Here is a 13,300-nt window from a genome sequence, read left to right as displayed (position 1 = left end):
GGAAGGAAGGAAGGAAGGAAGGAAGGAAGGAAGGAAGGAAGGAAGGAGTTATGAGGAGATGGGGGTAGACAGCTCACGGTGGATCAGAGAGAGGTAGAGATGAATATGATCAAAATACATCACATGCACATATGACACACTGAAGTAGTTAATCAAAACATTGCACTTTAAAGTTAACTTTTAAAAAGAATCTAGGGAATCTATGATCTGGCGTGATAAAAGAAGAAACTTATTTACTCCACTAATCTGAAACTGAAGTCTAGCTTTTCTTTGAATGCAGAAAACAAGACACCACGGGATCAGCAGCAGTTGTGACTTTGTCACCAAGAAAGTTAATTCACAGGTACTCTCATGTGATCGCATTGTTTGCAGCTATGTCGAAACAACTGTGACGAACACCTCAGCTTTTACATTGGTATGTGAGCCACTGTTGGATTTGAATTTAGTTTGGAAATAAAAGCCACAGGATTTACAAAACCACAAATTATTCAGAACATTTTAATGTAATTAGTGTGTGTGCACACTTGCCTAAGTAGTCAGAGGTCAACTTTCAAGTATCCCTTCCCAACTTCAGTCCCAGGGATTGAACTTAGGTCAGTGGGCTCGGCTAGAAGCATCTTTTCCCACTGAGCCTTCCTGCCATCCCAGTACTATGTCATTTCTAGAACATTTTAAGGAGTCCATAAGCTTTGCCAGATTACTGAAGAGATTGACCCTCAAGAAAGTCTGACTCTTGCTCCATGTCCTGACAGTAGCTGTTCTTAACTGAAGATCTCTAGCTGCTGTCTTTTCCTGAGATGACACTCAAGAACAGGAGTTTTGGGACTCAGCTGTGTATGGACCACTCACCTGATGTGTAGCCACATGTTTAGAGAGAAGATGCTGCATATTTCCACATCCCCTTATGGCCATCCTGCTCTGTGCTCTTAAGTCTGGACATGTCTCTGTGTGTGCCTGGGTGTCACCACTGGGGAATGCAGTTCATATCTAATCTGCACAATTTGAATTGAAACAAAACCATACACATCCTGGTGGGAAGGAGCTTGTTGGGCAGAGCCAGGTACAACAGAATCACCTGAGAATCTTTATGAACCATGAAGCAAATGTGAGTAGTCCATAACTGACCAGCTCCCAGAATAAATGTCAATGAAATATAATATAGCATTAGCATGGAGGAAAGCTGAAAATGGCTACTCTTCTTGCATGAATTTGCATAGATTAGATTATTATTCATAGTGAAGGGCAAAGCATGTACCTGTAGCATGAAAGAGAACAAGGTTCATCTGGCTAGTTCAGATGAACCTTCCGTCTTAGGGCTTCTTGTTGAACATACAGACAGACTCAGTCATTCCATCTGCCCACTAGTATCATGTCTTTGCCCCTTCTATTGTGAAGCTTCTGTTCCTTTTGTTTTTAAAAAACACTTTTTTTTCATACAATATATTCTGATCATGATTTCTTATCCCTGTATTCCTTCTAGATCCTTCCCACCTCCCCACCCACCTAACTCCATGCCCCATCTTTCTTTAGAAAGCAAACAAACAAATCAGAATAAAAGAAGAAAATACAAGCTACAAATACACACACACACCACTCACAAAGTCAGAAACTGTAATATACCATTAAATGACCAGTAAAACAAAAAAGAACAAAATGCCCAAATAAAGCATAGATATAATAATATAAAGATATAGATACAATATATATTATGTAAGATATTTTATTTTATTATATATTATAATATATTATGTATTATAAGATATTAATAGATATAATAATATAAGATAAAATATAGATTAAAACATCTACAAAAATGCCATTGTGTTGGGCCTTATACTGCTGGACATGGAGCTTACCATTAAGTGTGGTTTATAATCCACTGGAGAAAACTAATTTTTCCTTTGCCAGTAGGTGGCAATTGCAGATGGTGGTTTGGTTAACAGTAGAATCCTGTGTCTACTTTTCCCTCTCAGTGCTGGGAACCCATCTGGCTTGAACTTACGTAGGCCCTGTATCTGCTGTATCTGGCAGACATTGCAGTACTGCTGTATCTGGCAGACATTGCTTCTTTGAAGTCATCCCTTCCTTGCTGCTCTTACAATCTGTCTGTCTCCTCTTCTACAGAGTTCCCTGAGCCCTGAGGGGAGGACTTTTAAGAAGACATGCCAGTTAGGACTGACTGCTCCAATATCTCAGAATCTCTGCACTCTGCTCGGTGGTGGGTCTCTGCATTAGTTCTCATCTACTGCAGAGGAAGTGGAGCAACTGTCTCTAATGCTCTCTTTTCTTGAACAGAATATGGCTCCAAAAAACAAAAGCATTTCCATCTAATCAACACTGTAATCAACACTGGGAAAGACAGCCCTTCCCAACCACGATTTGGCAGTCTATGAGCTGGATTGATCAGGAGTTGAAGCGCCAAGCAGAAACTAATACAGCTCCCGACAGTGACTCAGTCCCTGGAGATGCAACCTTGGAGAGATTTGCTTCCTTTAAAATTCATTTTTAATTGTGATAGGCACATAACTATTATTTCTATCCAAAAGGTTACCAGATGATGTTTAAATACATGTCTGTGGTATGTGATGTTCAGAACAGGGTGGGACAAGGAGATTTCTATAGCATAGTCTTGGAAAGGTGAGGGTCTGTTTAGGCAGACATGAGTCTGCCATTGTCATGTTCTACTTCTTGGAGGACTTTCCCCAAAGATGGATAGGAAACTTTCCATGTTGAACCTTACCCTGAGATAAATTATTTCAAAGCACATATGCTATTACTTACTAGGGTTTAAAAAAAAAGTATCAATTTTCAGTCATCTATGGTCCACCATCCATTAAACTTATCAAGTCTAAAACATCAGCAGTGTAATTAAATGTTGGCTTACCTCTAGTAAGGAAAAAAAAGCCACCATAGCAGTTGGAGGAACAATGATTTCCTCTTCCTAGAGCTTTAATTTCCTCTCTCTATACCTTGTCTTTGCTGGACACTGGCAAAGGCCTATTGATCACCTCTCTCAGATAAGTTACATGTTCCAAGAAATGGCATCTATTTGAAAATCTTAGTGATTATAAATGAGACTTCATGTCCTTATCAGCTCTTTGTCCTTGAGTGCAGCTCGCGGTGAACAATGGGGGTGACAACTGAAGGCTGATAATCTGCTAATCCGTTCTGAAATGAAGTGGGAATGGTCTTCAGGCTTGAAAGGGCTTCAAGGAGAATAAAAGCCGAGTGGAATACTACATGGACATTGTTTGAGGAATGGTTTTGTATAAGCACTAAGACTGGTGACCTAACTTCTTATCTGCAAAGAAGCCCCCAGTGACCCCAGCCAAGATTTCATTTGTCCTATAGTCATTTCCCATTCTACTTCCAAGGAGAGACAAAGTGATAGAACTGCTATAAAGCCCAGAATTTGCCATAAAGCTGGCATATGTACTGGTGGTGAGAATATAGAACAATGAGAGAATTGCATTGTGAGTTTTAGTGTTAAGAAAATGTGTTTTCTCCCTAGTGAAGTTGGTTTTGTCATGTAGACATTGTAAACTATGTAGTCAGTGGTTTTCTCTTCCTTGCTCAGTCCTTAATAACCTTGACACCAAATGTGCAGCCCACCTTTATCTACCGAGGAGAACAATGTCACACCAGTTTGCTGTGTACTAATCTTGCCCGGCTTTAATTTATATTCCAACCCCAATTTCCCCTCTGCCTTGATGTTATCGTCCCTGTCTTTTGATCCAACGTATTGCTTATTCTAATCATCCCAACCCCTGCCTGCACAGAATGGAACGATTTCTACTGAGTTGTTCTGTTAGCATTATAAATGCTGATGAAGCATGCTGAAGTTATGGGGCTTAAGATGTGAAAGACCTCTTTTTGAAAATACAGGACAAGGTTGATCCCATTCTTGGCATAGCAGAAAGCCAAATTGAATGTTAAAGCTCTTCATGAGGCTGGTGCCAGCATAATGTTATCTAAGAGCTCAACAGTCCAGAGATCTCTAAAGAGGTCCTGCAAAGCTACAGAGCACGAGGTCTCTTGACCAACACATGTACCTGTTCCTGTTGTCAATCCACTGGGAACTTGTTCACCATTTTGTCAACTTCGTCAACCTCATTACCCTTTCATAAGCAGTCATTGTATTCAAGTCTTCGTCATAAACAAGAGAAATCTCCCTTTGTCTTACATAAGCTTCCTCCTCCTGCTCACTACCTTCACTTTAAAAGTCAGATTTACTGTCCTCACTTGGCCAATCTCCTCCTCCCTATTAGTCCTCGGACCTGTTATTGTCAGAGAAGATGAGCCTGTACTGCCCTGTCACCTTACTCAATCTCCTTAACCACTCACAGAACACATTTATACAGTCTACCTACTTCATTACTCCCTCTGAAGAAGCCATGGCTGTGACCCACTCTTTCTTTTTAAACACTCTCTTCCTTTGGAATCTGAGACATCACACTGTCTTGACACCTTCCTACCTCTCATTCCATGTCACCATAACCTTGAATGCCCAATCATCTTTTGTTTATACCTAAACTGTTGGTTCTTTGGGGGAATTTTTTTCAGGTCCCCTTTCTCTACTCTTGTCTACACTCGTGGTTTAACTAACACACGTTTTCCCAATCCACATTTGTTCTCTTAAATGTCAATCAAATGGCCAAGTACCTACCACTTCTCCTGAGTCTATCTGAAATGTCTTAATGATTAAAAATGAATGTGAAGTAGCTCTGATCTTAACACTTACCCATAGAAGCCGCTGACTTAGCAGGCCCAAAGCTGAGTTCTTTGTCTTTAATGTCAATATACTTTTCCTCTCCTTCTTAATGAAGGAACCTCCCTCACTATCAACCCAACTGTTTTTTCCTTGCCCTGACTGGATTCTATCACCAGCTGTGCATCAAAAAAATAGCAAACAATAATTACATTTGCTTTTCTTCTCCGTTTACTTGGCACAGCATGATCATAGAATAGATGTCTTGAACTAGAGATAAAGCTGCCTGATTGTTTAAATGGTGTCAATGATAGGGAAGAGAGAGCAGAGAGGGTTATCTTTACTCTCTTAAGGTCATGATTAATCATTCCTAAAGCACGGGCGGGACACTAGCTGTTTTCCTTAGTTCAACTCCATTGACAATAACTCATGGAAATTCCTTCTAAAGGCTACAAAGAAAGTCATTTGTCTCAATTTTAGGTGTTGAAAACCTTCACTAGGTTTTTTTTTTAGAAATGCAGTGTGGCAGGCTGTGTTAGGAGCTGTGTTAGGATAGCACCTAAATGAGATTCTCTCGTCATCTTTCCAGAACTTTCTTCATATGCAGTAAAAATGAAGAGCGTAATCACAGTGAGGCAAGACTCACAGAAGAGTTCAAGAGTCTATGTGGAACACTGGCATGACCTCTCATTATGTCTGAGTGGGACGAGGAGAGAACATGACTGAGCAAAGCCTGCTGGTAAGACACCCACAATTAAGGTGGAAATACTCTTGTTCTTATACCGTGCATCAGAACTGATGGCTGGAGCCTGCTGTGCTGTTGCACACCTTTAATCCTCCACTCAGGAGGCAGATCTCATGAATTCCAGGCCAGCCTGGTCTACATGGCAAGTTCCAGGCCAGCAGGAGTGAACATGAGACCATATCTCAACACACAAACAAAACTGATGTCTAGGATGTAAAGTCTGAACCTTGCCTAGGCGACCAAGATGTGGAAGGCAAACAGCTCTGTGTCTCCAACTGGAGGCAGGATTTTGCCTATGTAATAATGACACATTTAATTAATATGTGGTCAAAAGGAGAACACAATGTCAATGATGGCCAGGCAGAGACCTGGCCTAATTTACTTTCCTAATTTAGAGATTTTTTTTCTCATTATCAAAGTGTCCAATTACCATCTAGTCCACTGATATTGAGGCATTCAAACTGTTAATTGACCTAATGTCTTAAAGACTTGCACATATCTTCCAAAAGGAAATACAAGCACCTTAGTGTCTTTTAATTACAAATAAAATGCAAGGTGCTATAAAAAGCCCTGAGCTTATATTATTTCATTAAATTTAAACACTAATTTCTTTTATTTGGAATAGAAAAATGGATTCTCCGCCCCCACCACCACCACCAATTTTCCTCATTCAAATATTTTTTCATATTTTCTTAAATATTTATTTAAAATATATATGACATAATGAGGATGGCTATATTTTACTGGTAAAACACTTATCTAGCATGTGTAAGGCCCTGGGTTCATAAAACACATACAACTAAATGTACCATAAAATATGTATGACTAAAAGAAACAAACAAGGCAGGATTAGAGCGAAGCCAACATAGAACAGGAAGTAGGCTAGTTTTTTTTATAAGATACTGCTCATATAAAATATATTCACATATATTTAAATATTAAATATTCTTACCAATCCCTTACATGGAGAAACTTGTTAAGCATCCTATAATTCTGACTAGAGTCCCAGGGGGCCATACTTTAGAGTCAGTACGCATGCCCTACGTAAAGGGACAGCAGTCTTGTTCCTCGCATTGTTCAGCAGTCATGTTTATTAGTTTCCAGGATCTTTCTCATTCTTGCCATCCATCAGCAAAGTGCCTCATTGAGTAAAAGTTACAATGTATAATTGAAAGTTATGAGTCAAAGAAAGAGTAAATAACACTGCTATAGTTTGTCTATGAAGTATCCCCCCCAAAAAACTCCAGTTTTGAAGGCTGGGTTCCCAGGTGACAGGTTTAGGGGAAGTAAATAGATCATGAACCTTCAAAACCTGATGTCCTGGGGAAATTAATAATGAATAACATTAATCATCTAAAGCTAATAAAAATGAAAACAATAACATATGAAGAACAAAACACAAGATATCCCTGTAGATCCTAAATACATTAAAAAGATAAAGGGCAATCATAAGAAGCTTTGTCAGTTCATTTAAGAACCTAAATGATGTGGAAATTTTCCTTGAAAATCTGATTTACTCACCCTAGCACAAAATCTGAGTAACTAGTCTTGAAAATCTTTTATCAGTCAAGAAAATCAGGACCATTTTACTAGTAAACTCTGCTAAGTTTTTTTTTTTTTTTTTTTTTTTTTTTTTTTTTTTTTTTTTAATCAGAAACCCTTAAACCCTTCCAGGAAACAGGAAGTGCACTGAGGCCATCATTGCTCCTTCATCAAACCCTGATAGAATGTTACAAAAACAGCCCATCACAGGCCACCTCTCGCCAGAACATAATCAAAAAAGAATTCAACAAAATATTAGTAAAGAAGACCATATTGTAAGATCTAGAAAAATATATTTAACAAATGTAATTTTTACTTGAAATTTATAGAAAACAAAATATCCCCATCAGTGAACAAAAAAATAAGGAAACATCTTGAATTTCATTTTTTAAAAGACATCTGTGTATTGTAGGATATTTGATCACATTGTGAAGCCTGCGATTGTGAACTGGAAAAACCTATTTCTGGTGCTGGTGTGTCTCAACCTTAGCATACACCTTTAACCCAAGAGCTTTCTGTAAACAAGAGCTAAATAAAGTCAATGACAGGTCAAGAGTTGTCGTGAGCCACCAGTTGACAGGAAGTGAAGATAAGAAAAGCCTGGAAAGAGAAAGGATGGCCTTTGAGCTGAAGGGTATTTAAGATATCGTGGAGAAGAAGAAAGAGCCTTTTCCTTCCGGGACATTGGTGGAGTAGGAAGGTCAGCTGTGTGCTTTCTCTGCCTCTCTGAGCTACAGGCTTTCACCAATGGTTGTGATTTTGTTTTGAAACAAACATCTATGAGGGCTGGAGAGATGGATCAGCATGTAAGTGTACATATTGCTCTTGCAGGGGATCTGAGCTCAGTTACCAGCACCCCACAGGATGGCTCACAATTGCCCAGCTCCAGTTCCAAGGGGTCTGATGCCTTCTTGCCCCCCTTGGGCACCTGTGTTCACACACGCACATACCCACATGTAAACACATATGCATACATAAAATTAAAATAAAGCTTTTTTATAAAACATATTAAAATGTCTACAACTAAAAATCATACTTATGGTACAAAGCAAAAATCTTATGCCCCCTAAAAGTACACCTATGTATAAGCTTACTCTGTAGCTGGATTCTCCTCAGTAGTAAATGGGTTTTCACCTGGGACCAGGCAACCCCTTATATATGCTATTCTACTCCAGAAATCCTTAAAACTGGGCATGAAAACCAGCAAAGATTGAAACACACAGAGTGTCAAGAAGGGCCCCAAGCTATGACCTACAACGTCAAGCTATATGGCTCAGATCCAGTGAGGATGCGTAGTGGTGAGAACTGATCTTACTACTGTGGGCACAGAGACATCAACCAAAGGAAAGTAGCCATTGCATATCATGTCCCCGCACCTGAAGTTACATCATTCCCAAAATGGCTTCAGATCCTAAAACCACTATCCCACACAACACATCTCCTTAAAAAATGTTGCTTGACCAAGCAATTATCCCACAGACAAAATTAAAGAGCCGAGAGAGTGGAGACACGGCCCAGCTGCGAATGCCAGCCCACCATGCTCAAGGCCCCAGGTTGAAGCCCAATAGATCTCCCTTTCATATATCCCACCTTTGCCCAGATCCACTATCCCTACGTTATTAATCTCAATCATATATAATTAATCTTCTACTGGAGTCTACCTAAAAGTCTGGGTTATATTTTGACTGGTCTCTTAATGACAACATCCTGTTTCCGATGACACAGAACAAGATGTTCCCTTTTGGATGAGGCTGTTGTGGACCCTCCTACTATATAACAAACCAAATTGTCCTCTATAAACCAATGCCAGCATTATAAACAGATTAGTAGTGAGTTTCTGGCTTTTCTCTTTAGATATTGTCAATCAGACATGTGATTCGGTTACTTAAAAAGAAAGCCATCACAAATATAATGACTCCACACATGTTATCTCATTCCCTTATGTTTTGCAGTGGTCTCTCAGTGGTTCAGAGCACTTGCTGCTCTTCCAGAGGACCTGAGTTTGATTCCCAGCATCCATGTCAAGCAGTTCACAACCACCTGTAACTCCAGCTCCATGGAATCCTATACCCTCTCTGGCTAATACATATGCATATGCCACACATATGGCATAGACTCATTCAAAGAAGTACACATAAAAATAAACCTTTAAAAATAAATGAACAAGGGCTTAAGGCATGGTTCAGTGGTAAAGAGTTTCCCCTGCTGAGAAGGAGGGTTCAGCTCCTAGCACTTACACCAGCTCAAGGATACCTGTAACTCCAGTTCTAGAGAATCAGATGCCCTCCTCTGGACTATATTTCCTCCTCTGGACACACATGGTACACAACATACAAACAATTGGGCTTGCCTACACACACACACACACACACACACACACAAAATTAAAAGATAAGTTGGGTTGGCAATAAATCTCAGTAGTCAGATGTTTGCCTAATATTTGAGAGGCCCTAAATTCAATGTCCAGCACTACTAAATAATAACCATGAAATAAAATATAAAAGACTTTGCTGAAATCTTTAGCTCAAGAAGCCACTGGAAATGACTGTCAAATAAAGTCATTTGTCTAAAAACATCATCATTGAAGTACATTATTTTATTTGTATTAATGCTCAATTGTTTGCTTTAATGTGAGCATTTTATCCGCGTTTTATACAAAAAGGGCTTTTTGTTGTTAATCATGAAGTTGCCCAGGCCAGCTTCATGTTCTCCATTCTTCCAATGCAGGCTTCCAAATGCAGGGATTGTGGGATGCAGTACCCGTCCTATAAAGTGTTTCTTAATGGAACAACATATTTTCTGTCAAAATAAAGTATGCGTGAGTAATAATCATGGATTATGCAATTTTGCTTAAAGCCAATTCACATCTTTGCCAAGTGTTAAATATTTTAAATCATATTGCTTGTGTAATGGAGTATTATTCACCAAAGAAAGCTGAAAGTCCTGGGAGATTCTTCAGCTTCAGAATCACTATGACAAGAAAAAGAAGCCGGTCACAGGTGATCAGACAGCTTCATCGTTTCATAGGTAACACCCTAAGTTGAGAGATCTGTGGAGATAAAGACAGATGGCTGTTGTGGGCTGGAAAATTGGGCCAGTAGGGGTGAGAGGAAGGAGTATGGGCACTTCAGTGTAGTTAAAGTGTTCATTGTTGACAGCGATGAATGGATTGCTTTGAATGGTCTAAAAGCCATTGAATTTCATACTTTCTGGGGATGGAACTGGAGAGATGGTGGTTAAGAGCACTTGCTGCTCTTGCAGAGGAGCTGTGTTTGATTCTCAGTACCCACATGGTGGCTCACAAACTGCCTGCCACTCCAGTTTCAGGGAATCTGAAACCTCTTCTGGCCCCAACGGACAACAGACACCCTTGTGGTACACATAGGCACATGGAAGCAAACACTCCTACTCATACTATAAAATAAATATCTTTGAGGGGGAAAACAACATAAAAGTTTGATTCTTTTTAAAAATTATGCTTAGCCTAAAAGGCAGACAGTGAATATCCTCACTCATTTATGGAAAATGAAAACACTTGACCAGACGGATGTAGAGATTAGAATAGTTGGGGGAGGGTCAGTAAGAGAGCGAGATCGGGAGAGTCAGTGAGCTGTTCTGAAGTTCAGTCAGGGACATGCACTGAGCCCTAGTGGTTCTCAGCGCACTAAGGTTACAATAGCTTAGATAGCGTCTCACAGCTAGGTAGGCATGATGGTGTGTGCTTGTAATCCCAGCACCAAGGAGTCTGAAACAGGAAAACTGGGAAAAGCCAGCTTGGGCTATCTAGCAAGTTTCTAGCCAGCCTGAACCACATAGCAAAACCATGTCTCAAGAAAATTATTCTATGTTTCAAAATATCTAAAAGAGGGGATTTTGTCCCTACCACAAAGAAATGGCAAATGTCTGGGGTGTTCAATGGGCTAAATACTTATCTTGATTTGGTCACTATGTACCTCAAAGTGTCACAGTACCCCAGGAAAGTGTACACTTATTACATACTAATGTAATGTAAATAGAAACAGTTTACTTACTCTGGTTTATTCTACTCTCTAAAATAGCCCTTCCTTCTCATGGCAAAGACCCCGTTATATCATATTTTTACCATATTTAGGGCATAACACATGTGTTTGGATGTGGATAAAGAACTGAGTCAGATCAGGCATCAACACCTTTTGATTAGTGTCTCTGGTCCCCTGGGAAGACCTTTTCCCCTGTCCATTATCATAGGTAAATCTTTTGCAGAGATTCACAGAGTTAACCATTAACCTATAAAATGTAATAAGTTATTTTTCTTACATAAAGGTCTTACACATTTGTCTACAAGTACTTTCCTTTTTGTTGCTATTCAAATTATATTTTGATATTACACAGTAGATTTCATATTGGGTATACTGTGTGAGAATATTTAAATTGAAACTTTTGTACATTTATCAAATATCTAGAAATGCTATTTAGATACTTAGTTACTTCAGCCAATAATGACACTGTTATTTCTTTCTACCAAACTTCACAGAATTCTTAACTCATTTTCTTGTTTTACTGTTTGCCTGAAATTTTAATTTCTGTGTTGAAATGAAGTCATGATATGAAAAATATTATGCTAGCCTTGCTTCTGAGGTGTCTGCTTGCCCTTTCATATTATGGCTGCATGGTTTCTTCTATTTCTGACACACTACATATTCTGAACGGACACTGAATATGCTAACTCCATTAGTCTTAAGTCTCTCGAGATATAAACAATATTGATGCATACACCCTAATCATTCATTAAAAGATATTTAAGGAACGGAGGGAAGGGAAGCTAGAGCTGTTGGTGACTTTTTGGCCTGCAGTGTCTCAGATTCCTTCTAAAGGAACTGAAAACTTAATCTTCCAAAATGTCAAAAAGATGATCTCACACCCCATCTCCTCACCCAGCTCCTGCAGCCCAAAGGCCCAGCACACCATGGTTTGCGAATCTCTGCAAAAGATTTGCCTTTGATAATACAGTCATCTCACTTATAACAGCTACAGGCTGGAAGGGAACCTGGGCACCAGAATCTGGGTCACAGCATCCTCTGGCATCTCAATGGCAAAGCCTCCAAAGCCACCAGATAAGCCACTGATGCCCTACACGAGATACAGCAGGAAGGTTTGGGACTGAGTAAAGGCTTCCAACCCTGAACTAAAGTTGTGGGAGATTGGCAAGATTACTGATGGTGTGTGTTGAGTTAAATGAATATACAAAGCAGAAAAGAGTGCTGGGACTCTATAAAGCCCTGTCATAATGTCGTGCATATCTTGCATATATTAATGCAAAATGTTGTGCATGTGCTGCTTGAGAGGAAGAAAGTCAACAGCGACAGTCTCGCATGGAGAACAGGGAACTTTATATGAGCGTTCATCCTGCTGAAACCCCAGAAAATTATGATGATGGCTTTTCAATGAAGTGTACAGCCACTGCCAGTTTCCAGAGAAACCCTCACCTCATCAGTGAGATCCTCATTGGGAGTATGGTACCAATAGCTAGAATACAGGTCCTCAAGCAACAGGTCCAATCTTTAACGGTTCATCTGCAGAAACTACAAGCCGAGCTTCTTCAAATAAAGGAGCAATAGCAGGAAAAGAAGAAGAAATTCCTGGAAAGCACAGACTCCTTTAACAATGAACTTAAAGGTTATGTGGTCTGAAGGTAGAGGTAAACATGGAGAAAATTGCAGCTGAAACTGCGCGGGCAGAGGAGTAGGCCCATAAAAGGCAGTAGGAAAAGGAAGCAACTGGAAACAAGCTGAGCGCAGTCAGAGCAATATCGTCCCTGGGAAAGAGCAAGTGGTGAACAGAGCCGAGGAGGAGAAGGTTGAGGAGAACATCCAATGGAGACAGGAGACATGCCTGGAAATGACAGAGAGCCCACAGAATGGTGAAGAAGGCAGTCTACTCCTAAGGGCAAGGAGAGTGAGTACGAGGGGTTGACAGCTCGGAGGGAGAAGGGACCAGTGATAGTAATACTGGCTCAGAGAGCAACTGCGACACGTAGAGGTGCCGTCCACAGACCCCACGCCAGAAGACAAGAAGAAGGAATAAGTGTTGCCTTGTTTTATGTGTCCTAAAACTTTTTTAAATTTTAAAAAAAGGCATTTTTGATGTTTTTTAAAGAGATATTTAGGGAAGCCCCTTTTATGCAAACGGATATAAGGATAAAGGTCAAAATTATTAAATAGAAAAGATTCAAAATGTTTATTAACCGGTTTGAATCTTATCTCTGTGTCTACATCATTTAGACTATCATCATTTAGAATAGCAAAAGGATGCCGGTTGCCATGGAG

At 39.8% G+C, this 13,300-nt stretch overlaps 1 pseudogene; it reads left to right on the top strand.

Annotated features, from left to right (window-relative positions):
• Nucleotides 1-11,872: 11,872 nt before the first annotated feature.
• LOC114631498 lies at nucleotides 11,873-13,058 on the top strand (annotated as a pseudogene).
• The last annotated feature ends 242 nt before the right edge of the window (nucleotides 13,059-13,300 follow it).

Source organism: Grammomys surdaster, unplaced genomic scaffold (assembly GCF_004785775.1).
Source record: "Grammomys surdaster isolate TR1022 unplaced genomic scaffold, NIH_TR_1.0 363, whole genome shotgun sequence".
Taxonomy (NCBI): domain Eukaryota; kingdom Metazoa; phylum Chordata; class Mammalia; order Rodentia; family Muridae; genus Grammomys; species Grammomys surdaster.
This window is presented reverse-complemented; position numbering and strand designations above follow the sequence as displayed.